The 12,312-nt window shown below is 41.3% G+C and overlaps 1 pseudogene; it reads right to left on the bottom strand.

The window, feature by feature from the left end:
- Positions 1-581: 581 nt before the first annotated feature.
- LOC113625896 (60S ribosomal protein L23-like) lies at positions 582-1,019 on the bottom strand (annotated as a pseudogene).
- Positions 1,020-12,312: the final 11,293 nt, after the last annotated feature.

Genomic DNA, 12,312 nt, shown 5'->3' with positions numbered 1-12,312 from the left:
CTGTTAAGCCATACATTCCTTACTCTATCTATCCCTCAATCCTGATAAGCTACTCTTCACTGAGAATCTCTGTTTAGATGGTTCTATGTTGTTTGGCTCTAAATAAGGAAGATTCAGTGATTTCTGGATGTGAGGCCTAAATGGAGTAAGCAAACACGTTTCCATCTCTCCGTTTATGTTAGTCTTGGGTGTGTGTGAATTTGCAAACACGCACACACCAGGCATCGAAGCAGGAAGGAAGAGAACAGCAGCAGGAGGACAATGAATGGCTTCATTTGAATCATTGGTTTTTTTTGCTTTTTTTTAAATTAAGTTTGTTTAGTCTTAAATGTGATAGCAAGCTCTTTTAGATAAGGAGTGAACAGATGAGACAGAAAAGTTTAAGAATATAGGATTTAGTGCAAATGTTGCTAAGCTTACCTCATACGTGGCTTAGGAGTAGATGCATTTCTGAATAAGTTTTTTTTTTTTTTTTTTTTTTTGCACTGGGTAGTTTTATTTTACAGAGGGGATGAGGGTTAGGTGGTGTCAAGAAGAGTGACATGGAGCAAGTAATTTTTATTCTTATATTTTTCTTTTATAAATACACCGAAGCATCATGCAGTGCCACCAGCATTGGATGCAATCCTGGGCCACAAGGCGGCACATTCCTTTGCAGCTGGTCCTGTGATGGCAGAACCTTTCATCTCGCCTTTATTGTTTACTATGACCCCTGCGTTATCTTCAAAATAAAGAAACACACCATCTTTTCTCCGGTATGACTTTCGTTGTCGAATTACCACTGCTGGATGTACCTTCTTTCTGAGCTCTGGTTTGCCTTTCTTGACGGTGGCCATCACCATGTCACCCATACCAGCAGCAGGAAGTCTATTTACTCATCCCTTGGTCCCCTTCACAGAGATGATATACAGATTTCTGGCTCCTGTGTTGTCAGCACAGTTGATCATGGCTCCAACCGGAAGACCCAAGGAAATCCGGAATTTCGCACCAGAGGACCCACCACGTCCTCACTTCGACATCTTGAGTGCCAGACTCTAAATAATCTTTCGAAGGCTTTCTGACTACAGTAAATCAAGTATTAAATATATCTGGATATACTTTTGCAGTGGGAATTTGTGAGGCACTGGTACCGGGAAATTAATAATTTCAACAGAGAATGGGTAGCAACAGGCTCAGAACTGAAGTAAAACACTTAGCAGAGCCCTCGTGATGCAGGGGGCAGTTGACGACGGTGACAGCATGGCAGGGATGAGGCACTGGCTCTGTCAGCATGGTATAAGTTAGTACTTAATGTTGGCATAAGTGCATCTTGCTTTTAGTGATACTTGAATTAAAATTTTTGCAATTACAGTTTGTTTTCATTTGAATACTCTCATATAAAAATCACTCATAATTTAAGAAATTTATAAATTATTATTTTTTAGAAAGCACCCTAACTGAAAAGTTACTCCAGTGCATAAGAAGTCAGGTAAATATTACAGTCAAAATTTGAAGCAATTTGGAAAACTTGCTTAATAGTTTTCGTCGCAACAGCAGAAATATTTTTGGATGAAGCACTTAAATCTCTTTCTTCTCCTGGAAATACTTTGAGATTAAGTGGATGGAAAAACAGATGAACAGTTACATGCACTGGTTGCCAAGTGAGACACAGTACTGAGTGAAAATCAGTGGCTTTCTTTTTTTCAGCTGGAGGACAAATTATTGTCATTCCCTTATAACTAAAACATACGTATCTGCATTTCGTGGGTCTGGGGGAACTGTAGTGCACAGAAAAGGGAAAGACGGTCCAGACTTTTTGCAGTGATCATAGCTTCTCTTTAACTTAATCGGGTGCCAGAGTAATTCAAGGGCCAAAGCCAAAGAGGAAGTACAGTGAAGCATTTTAATAATGTGGTTTTGAGGAAACTGACCTCATTAACCATATAGTGAGGTGATTATGCTGGGGCTGGTTATCATTTTTGGGGGGAGACATGATCTGACCTGGCTTGTGTCCAAATCTTGAATCCCTCTTTCAGAACTAAAATCTTAAGGGTTTCAATAGACATATCTTGGAAGCTAAGTTCCTAGGGATTTATCACTAATGGAATAAAACTGAGCTTTCACTTTTTGACAGACCTTGACAGAAGCGCACAAGCACTTACGAATGTGTCTAGGGAACCCATTTTCTATGGAAAACACTAACTCAGTGAAATTATAACCCTCATTCTGTAACAACATTAAACGTTAAAATGGAAAATGTCAGCATGGTTAGTCTGGAATCAATGCAGTCACTGCTTAGAGACAGTTCTGCTAACTTAGGTTCAAATAAAGGAGGTGAGTGTTGTTTAATGGTCTGTAGTGTTTCTGAATAGCCATGGCTTTTGCAAACACTAAGATAAGAGTCTCATTGGATTCTATGACTTATTACCAGCATTTGAAATCCTTTTTATAGTCTATGGAAAATATGCAGTATTCTTATTTTCTTGGGTAGCTACCCACAGCATAAAATGTATAGAGGCAGTTTGCTAAAATACTTTGTTAGGAAGCAAAATTTACAAAAATAAAATATGAAAAACCATGTACAAAGGCAAACTTTCCCTATATTTAACCCACTTATTTTATAGTTTCTATTTTAAATGCTAACTATCAATAAGTATTTCAGATATCCAATGACAAAATAAGTAAAAATACCAGTAGTAATAGGGGGTTATTAAATAAATATATAATGCAATTATAGAACTCTGCATTCTCGTATAGATATTCAGTTCAACAACTTGGAAAGTGATGTAGATATACACCTACGAATAAGATATTCAGTTCAACATTTTGGAAAGTGAGGTAGATATACACCTACTATAATAGGATATTCAATACATATCACTGAGTTACAGAAAGTATGTTGAACAACAGCCTATATAGTCTGGTTTTATTTGTATAAGATATATATTTATATCATTTATAAAATTCTGATATACTAACAAGAAACTATTGCCAGTGGTTGTCTTTGGGAAGTGGGACAATAATGGTAAGAGAAAGGGGTGATTGTACTCTTCAGTTTATATCCTTGGGAAAATTTGGACTTTTTTTTTTTAAGTGACTATTCTTTAATAAAAATAATCTGGAAGAGGGATAAATTGGGAATCTGGGATTAACAGATACACAGTACTACATATAAAATAGATGAACATCAAGGGCCTACTGTATAGCACAGGGAACTATATTCAATATCTTGTAATAACCTATAATGGCAAAGAATCTGAAAAATCAAATATATGTATATGTGTGTGTGTATAACTGAATCACCTTTCTGTACTCCTGGAACATTGTAAGTCAACTATACTTCGATAAAAAAAAATAATCTGAAGCTATTTACAGATGATTCAAATGCATGAAAATCTGGTTTTGGGGCAATAGATGAAAATACACTGATTGTAATTAGCTGGTTTTCTTTAGACCTTTTGAAACGAGGTAGGACTAAGCCAGTGGCTCTCAGTCAGGGATGATTTTGCAGCCAAAGGGACATTTGGCAAAGTCTGGAGATATCTTTTAGTATCACCACTTGGGGGTGTGCTACTGGCATCTAATAGGTAGAGTCCAGTGATGCTGCTAAGTATCCCACAATGCACAGGACAGCTCACCCCGCAAAAGTTTTATCGTCCTCAAATGTCAGTAGTGCCCAGGTTGAGAAACTCAGAATTAGGCATTGGTGAAGCACCAGTGGGAAAGCATCCCGTGTCGGCGGCCTGTGAACACGTGCGCTCGTTTGCAGGGCAGGCAGTTCATTACGTCTGTGGCTTGTTTATCTTCTAGTGGAGATTTTCTAATTGATTTCACGAGATCTTAGAAGTAGATGGACATTACCAAGCAGGCGGACCCGTGCAGCTGTTGTATCTCTTGAAAGGCTGTGATTGCTATTGGTTTGGCAGGTAACACGGGGAAGAGGCTGCCGTTGGTCCTGTGCTCTGATGCCAGGGACGATTTTCAAGTTAGTTATAAGGAATCGTTTCTTAGCTACAAGGATCATTAAACAATGGATTGGGTTACTAAGAGAATCTCTGGAGGTTTTGAAAAATTGGATAGAAAATTTAAGGATATTCTGCCAAAATGAAGGGGATCAGCCACAAAATATTTTCAGGCTGCTTGAACTAGTTCCATCAATCTATGAATAACATAAACATGTTTCAAAGAAGTTACCATTTAAAGGAACATTTTAGACTTCAAATTTGAGATTTTGCCATGTGTGTACTCTGATATACACAGAAAACCTTGAAAAATTCAATTGTCTATACGTCAACAAAGCTGAAAAAAAACCCAAAACAAAACAAAAAGAAAAACACACCAATGTCCTGACAAAATCCAGGTACTCAATATCCCTTTGTGATCTTGTCTTAGTCCAGTTTCTCCCGTCTGACTGCAGAACTTAACACAGCATTGACCCATGAACAGATCTGTTTGTGGTCCCCCAACTGTGCCGTGCACACTGCTGCCTCCTTCCAATGAGATGGGAGAGGGGCCTTGATGTCACTCGGCAGTGTTCTCTCTCCCATGCACTCTTCCATCTCTTAGACAATTATTTCCTTCCTTCTCTCCTTGAGCCTCCAGCACCTCCTGAGGCCACCCAAGGAGCCTCACAAATCCCTGCACGGACCCCCCCCCCCCCCCCGTGAGCTCCACCTCTTCCATGCCCCCTTCACGTTGTCTAAATCCAGTCCTGCCCCTGAGCTCAGCCTCCATCCCTCTCTCCTGCTCAGGACGGATCCAGCGGTTCTCCCTTCTCTCTCAGCATCGTCCATCTTCACCTCTTTACTGAAACATGCTCTTGGGTCTCCCTTCTTAAAAACAAGCCAGAAGAAAACACTTCTTTCCCCATGCCAAGTACATCCTCATTTCTCATCTCCCATTTTTAGAAAAACTTGTCAGAAATTCTATACTGGTATCTCTGATTCAAGTTTTGGGTGTAGCTTTACTTCTAAAGATTTGGAGATCTATTGAACACAGGAGTAAACTTCTTTTATGAATTTGGGTTATTGTGTTTGTAACAGGGAAGAACGAACCTGACTCCATATTGGAGCTGCTTCTTTTACTTTAACCTTTATGTTCTATTGCTTTTGCTACAAGTTAATCACTAAAGGGATGTTGCCTACAGCTTAAAGCGTCCACAGTGGCTCATCTCTGGGAACCCTGCCTCCCATGCCTGAGTGTTAAGCTAAAATACTTGTGTTTAGCTCCCAGGAAACGTCCTGACCAGGCGCACCTCTGAATGGCTGCAGGAAGGAAGACATTAACACATCTCCTCTCCAGAGTCTGGTTGGACCAGGAAAGACTTACAACAACTTGTCACCATTTTCCCTTTACCTCCTCACCTCTCCCTCTTTGCTCTATAAGATAAACTAGCATCCAAACCCTGGGCAAGATGTTTCTTTGGGACATGAGTCCACCATCTTCTCTGTCTGCTGGCTTTCTGAATAAAGTCACTGTTCCTTGTCCCAACACCCTGTCTCTCCATTTATTGGCCCGTCATGCAGCCAGCAGTATGAACTTAGACTTGGTAACACACTGATGCCTTAGGGGCTTTGAAGGCACTCATGTCCTATAACTTTCACCACAGACTCCTGTGCTTTTGGAGTCCTGTCAAATTTTTATGGTTTTTCCTCCACAATTCTTTATCAGCTGTCACTTCAACTATCATTAATCTGTCTGCTCTATAGAGTCAGTGCTCTGATTATCATTTCTAATTTTTTACTTAAATCTGCTATGGCTAAAAATGCAGATACTCAGACGTCATGTGTAGACCTGTTTGTGAAATGAGCAAACGAGCTGTGAGCGAGGGCCTGATAAAGGACAAGATTTCCTTCTTTCTCTTTTTTTAATGCCTGGGTTTTCAAGAATCAAAGTTTTGGAGATTCTAGGATGAGTGGTCTTTAGTTGGGTGAGATGTTATTGTAAACATTGCTTAGGGTTTAGTATTCTGCCATAGTAAACATCCAGTGAGCATATATTGAATGAGTGCACATGCTTCCCAACACACAGAATAGCTGGAAGTTCTAAAGTTTGTATTTCTACATTTCCAGCATAGGCCTCAAACTATGACACAACTCTTTTCACAACTGTCCAACCATCCCATTTGATTCCTTCTCAATTCATAGATGACACTAGTAGTGCAGCCAAGAAATAAAGACCATGAATCAGGGGCTGTTGTACATCTTCTTAACAGGCTTTCCATCCAGCAGTGCCTTTCCACTCCTCCTCTCCCAGCTGTGATTCCAGTCTGGATTAGCTCATGTCTGGCTGGTACACTTTTAATGGCTTCCTTTGGATTACGGTTTAGCCTTAGAGCCAAAGCCTCCACAACTGGCCACAATCTACTTTCCTAAACCTAAGAGTCCAGTACATTGACCTTTGCACTCTGATCAGTAGTTTTTCCTTTCATGTTTTAAGCATTTACTATATTTGAGGCACTAGCGTGAAACACTTTACATACCTTATTTTATTTCATCCTCGTAACAATGCCATTGAGTAGTTATTAATATTATCATGACCTTACAGCTTAGAAGGTAAGGCATAGAGGAATAACTTGCTTGGGGAATCACAGAACTAGGAAGTGGCAGAACTGGGATTCAGACTCAGGTCTGTCCGACTTCAGAACATGTGTTTTTACCCACTGCCCTCTACTGGTCCCCCCACCGCCTCCACTGACCTGCTTGTAAGACCCCTGAAAAACCATTCATATTTGTGCTTCCCTTTCTTGGCTTGTGACAGTTTTGCTGCATATCTTATTATCAGCTAAGTCTTACCCTTCAAGACCAAGGTCAATTACACCTTCAAACTGACTCCCTCTCTGACTGTTTCTATCCTGGGTGCGCTGTCACCCTTTTAAATCTTTCAGTGCAGGGATGAGATGCTGGCTGCTTCATAAAGGTATTTTATGTTGTGTTGCCCTGGGTGTCCCAAGATGTTTCCCAACGAGGCCAAAGGCAAGAATGGTGCATCTAAATAGACATGGTCCCGTTGCTGCTTGACAGACATGTTGGAGATGGAAGCTCTACAGATTCAGACTCAGGGTTCAGAGGAGCAATGAACCACTTCTCCCTCCTTCACATTTAGAGAGTAAATTAAAAAAGTAAAAAGGGAAAAATACGGTTTTCTCATTATTTTTCCTTTTTGGAGAAGTTTCCAGAAATAAACAACTGGATTGATGAAGCCTCATGGAGAGTTTTATATTTAATGTCCAAGGTATGGGCAAGAGGGTCCAAACAGAGCAGAGTGGAACATAGGCACCATGTATTCTGAGCGGCAGATCTGACAATGCTGATAGTAGAGTTATGTTCTATTCTTGGGTGTGCCTCTCAACTGATGGGTGAATTTGGGCAAGGGTCTTCACCTTGCTGGATTTCAGCTCTCTTCTCCTGTCAAAGGTGGAGACAGTACCAGTGGTTGGAATATTATTTGACTCTAGGAGGAAGATGAAGTGATAATAAAACTGTGTGAAAGTTCATTTTTCAAGGGGATGCAGAAGGGAGAGAAGATAAATGAAGAAAAACTGAGAAGGCACCCAGAATAAAATTGAGCGGGAGAGAACGAGTAAATCTGCATAGCGTCGGAGGAGCCAGAGGATCTGTATGTTGCCCACCTGTTGTTGCCCACCTGTTGTCCATCTCCCCTTTGCCTCTCAATGCCTTCAGTCCCGGCTGAGGAGATGTCTGGCTTCAACAATAAGGTTACTCTTGTTTCCCACTTTTCCTGCTGCCTTGGCAATTAAGCACGGCTCTGGGACCAAATCCTGACCAGTGAGATCTAAGAAGCAGAAGTCTTCTAAAGGAATTTCTGGGAAAGCTAACCGGGAAAGATGGAGCTGCATGCCACTCTTCCCTTTCATCCTGCTTTGAACATGGACTTGATGTCTGGAGCAGCAGTGGCCATCTTTCCATGAATTAGGAGATAAGCCTGGAACATGATAACCAGCACAAAGGATGGTGGACTGGGAAATACAGGAAAAGATGAGGACCCTAATGGCATGGCTGGACAGCTGATCTGTTGTCAGCAAACACTTTCTGCTGGACTGTTTATGTGAGAAAAATAAATTCTTATTTGTTTAACCCACTGATGATTGGTTTTTCTCTTTGTTGCATGTAGAGTGCATTTCTCACTGATAGAGAGGGGATGGATGAAAACAGCAATGCAGGCTCCCTACCTGGAGGGGAACATCAGAGCTCCGAGGGTGAAGGAACCCTGGAAATGATTGCCAACCAGGGAAGGGGAAGTGCGGGTTAGGGTTAAGGCTACAGAGATGACCTTGAAAGTTACGATGGATAAATGCAAGTCTCTGAAGATTGTCTGAGGACAACTAGAAGAATAAGGGACAGGTTAAAACAGGAAGTTCCGTGAGTCACAATTTTAAAGAAAAAGAAATGAAAATGTGAGGAGATGCTTTACCAAGAGATCAGACCCCAAACATAGCAGGTAGCTTTCCTCTGGTGTATTTCTTTCTTTTTTTTTTTTTTTTTTTTTGCGGTACGCGGGCCTCTCACCGCTGTGGCCTCTCCCGCTGCAGAGCACAGGCTCCGGACGCGCAGGCTCAGCGGCCATGGCTCACGGGCCCAGCCGCTCCGCGGCATGTGGGATCTTCCCGGACCGGGGCACGAACCCGTGTACCCTGCATCGGCAGGCGGACTCTCAACCACTGAGCCACCAGGGAAGCCCCCCTCTGGTGTATTTCTATGACGACTTCTGTAACAGTCTTGTGTTTACATCAGACAAATCCAAATTGAGGAATATTCTATAAGACAACTGGCCCATGTTCTTCAAAACTCACGTCATTGTGCCCAGATTAAAGGAAGCTACAGAGCTGAGGATGTGATCCTGGCTGGAGCCTGGATTAGGAAAAAAATATTTTTTTCTATAAAGGACATAATTAGGAAAATTGATGAAATATGAATATGGATGTTATATTAGATAGTCTTATTTTATTAATGTTAAATGTCTTGAATTTAGTCATCGTATGGGAGCTAAGAGAATGTAGTTTTTAGGAGATCCAGGCTGAAATGCTTATGTGGGAAGAGTCGTGATATCTGCAATTTACTCTCAAATCATTCAGCAAGAAAACATATGCATGTGTGTGAGTTTGGTGAGAGAGAAAAAGTAAATGTGGGAAAATATTAATGGGTGAATCCAGAGGAAAGGTATATCGGTGTTCATTGTACTACTTTTGTAGGTTTGAAATTTTTCAAAGTACAATAAAAAAGCTTGGTACATATTTTAATCTTTTAAACTTATTGTAGCTGAAATGGTTTGTAAAGTTTCCAGGTTTTAGATTTTATTTTTTGGCTGAGACACGTGGCTTGCAGGATCTTAGTTCCCCAACCAGGGGCTGAACCTGGGCCATGGCAGTGAAAGCGCTGAGTCCCAACCACTGGACTTCCAGAGAATTCCCTAGAACTTTTATTATTTGAAGAATATTCAGCTCACTCCCATCTGCCTGGTATTTGGACACATACCCACACGGTTTTTAAGTAAATATGAAATTACCTGGACACCGAGTGTGTGTGATGCATGTGTGCTTTAAGCTTTCTCAGAATCATGGGTGTGAGACACAAAGAATTTTAAATGCCAGAAATGTTATTTATAAGATATGTCATTCCATATCATCTGTGTGTTTATGACTTGGAGTCTAATTTTGGAGTGTTATTTTTTTCCATCTTTGAAAATATTTTTCCAAGTGATATTTTTTTCCATCTTTAACCCAAAGGACAATTTCAAAGGCATTTACAGGCTATGAGGGTTGGACAAAGTTTTATTGGACGTGACAAATATGTCTCACGATGCATAGTGGGGATATCACCTTTTGGGGAGGATATACGATAAGCAGGCTTCTAAATGCCATTATGGGGCAGCTCAGAGCAGGGACTGTTAGCCAACCGCCCATCTGCAGATTAAGATTAAGTGGCCACTGCTTCCATTGTAGAATTCCCACGTGGCTGTTATTTTGTGAATGACATATACCATGGGCTTAATTTGAATGCTTTTCCCTACAGCTACGTGTTATTCAGCAAAGTCAAACAGGCTCATTTAAATCTGAAAGTAGTGTTCTCCTGATTCTGCCTTTTCTTGGAGTTACCACAACTGCAGACCATAGCAGTTCCCAACGCTTGGTGCTTACACCTGCACCCCCATGTCCAGCACAGGCTGAGTGTGCCTGCTGCTGGGCAGGGAGGGTGTCTTGGAAGTTCCCAGTGTGCCCTTGTGGACTCTCAGTAGGTCCTGTCACTTCTCAGTTCCCTCTTCCAGAACATGGGGATTAGTAAAACTCCCTCCCAGGGTTTTTGGTGTGATTAGACAAAACTAATGGAGGTGAAAGAGCCCCTTGCTGCCTTTCACAGAAGTCATATGTATTAAATGTGAATTCCCCTTCTTTTTAAGTCCACTGGTCTTCTTTATTTTATATTGGAGTGTAGTTGATTAACAATGTTGTGTTAGTTTCAGGTGTACAGCAGAGTGATGCAGTTACACATATACATGTATCTATTCTTTTCCAGATTCTTTTCCCATTTAGGTTGTTACAGAACATTCACCAGAGTTCCCTGTGCTATACAGAAGGTCTCTGTTGGTTATCCATTTATCCACTGGTCTTGATTTCCAGGTAATTTCTATTGTAAGTAACAACTGTGTTAAATTATATTTAACAGAATCTATACTGTACAACCCATGAAATTGTAAACAGCATGGGCCAAATATTGGCAGAGATGCTGAGTCACATGTGGTCCACTTGAATGCTAACACTCTCTCTGAGATCAAGTGAAGGTTGCTTATGCTTTTCTTTTCTTATAAAAGTCTATCAGGAACTAGTAAATACTCCACTTAATCTTTTGTAGAGCTCTCCCATTCTCAAATCATTCATGATCGAGTTGTAATGAACATAGCCACCTAAGGGTACTTTGTGTTGCCAACTGCCTGACATTTTATTTCTGTTTATGCTGCCATCTGAAATTAAGAGTGAAGCCTGTGGAGGTGGGGTTGGGGGAAGGGGCGTCCCTCGGTGTGGGAGCTCTTCTCACCCTGCCCTGGACGGTGCCCCTGGAGCATCCAGGTCATCCCTCAGGAGGCTGAGGCCAAGCGGTGGCATCCTTTCCTGTTCCCAGTGAGCCCTGCGGAACCCAGTGTGGTGCTGTGTGGCTGGCAGGGTCTTGGTGCTCCGGCAGGGTGTCAGGCCTGAGACTCTGAGGTGAGAGCCAAGTTCAGGACATTGGTCCACCAGAGACCTCCTGGCACCATGTAATATCAATCGGTGAGAGTTCTCCCAGAGATCTCTCTCAGTGCTAAGACCCCGCTCCACTCAACAACCAGCAAGCTCCAGTGCTGGACACCCCATGCTAAACAACTAGCAAGACAGGAACACAACCTCACCCATTAGCAGAGAGGCTACCTAAAATCATAATAAGTTCACAGACACCTCAAAACACACCACTGGACATGGTCCTGCCGACCAGAAAGACAAGATTCAGCCTCATCCACCTGAACACAGGCACCAGTGTCCTCCACCAGGAAGCCTACACAACCCACTGAACCAACCTTAGCCATTGGGGGCAGACACCAAAAACAATGGGAACTACGACCTGCAGCCTGCAAAAAGAAGACCCCAAGCACAGTAAGTTAAGAAAAATGAGAAGACAGAGAAACACACAGCAGATGAAGGAGCAATGTAAAGACCCACCAGAGCAAACAAATGAAGAGGAAATAGTCTACCGGAAAAAGAATTCAGACTAACGATAGTAAAGATGATCCAAATCTTGGAAACAGAATGGAGAAAATACAAGACACATTTAACAAGGACGTAGAAGAACTAAAGAGCAAACAAACAATGATGAACAACAAAATAAATGAAATTAAAAATTCTCTAGAAGGAATCAATAGCAGAATAACTGAGGCAGAAGAATGGATAAGTGACCTGGAAGATAAAATAGTGGAAATAACTACCTCAGAGCAGAATAAAGAAAAAAAAGAATGAAGAGAATTGAGAACAGTCTCAGAGACCTCTGGGACAACATTAAACGCACCAACATTCAAATTATAGGGGTCCAAGAAAAAGAAAAAAAGAAAGGGACTGAGAAAATACTTGATGACATTATAGTTGAAGACTTCCCTAATATGGGGAAGGAAATAGTTAATCAAGTTCAGGAAGTGCAGAGAGTCCCATACAGGATAAATCCAAGGAGAAACACACTAAGACATATATTAATCAAACTATGAAAAATTAAATACAAAGAAAACACATTAAAAGCAGCAAGGGAAAAAAACAAGTAACATACAGCCGAATCCCCAAAAGGTTAACAGCTGATC

Source organism: Aethalodelphis obliquidens, unplaced genomic scaffold, assembly GCF_003676395.1.
Source record: "Aethalodelphis obliquidens isolate GAN/ISIS:26980383/991018 unplaced genomic scaffold, ASM367639v1 scaffold17, whole genome shotgun sequence".
In the NCBI taxonomy this organism is placed as follows: Eukaryota; Metazoa; Chordata; class Mammalia; order Artiodactyla; family Delphinidae; genus Aethalodelphis; species Aethalodelphis obliquidens.
This window is presented reverse-complemented; position numbering and strand designations above follow the sequence as displayed.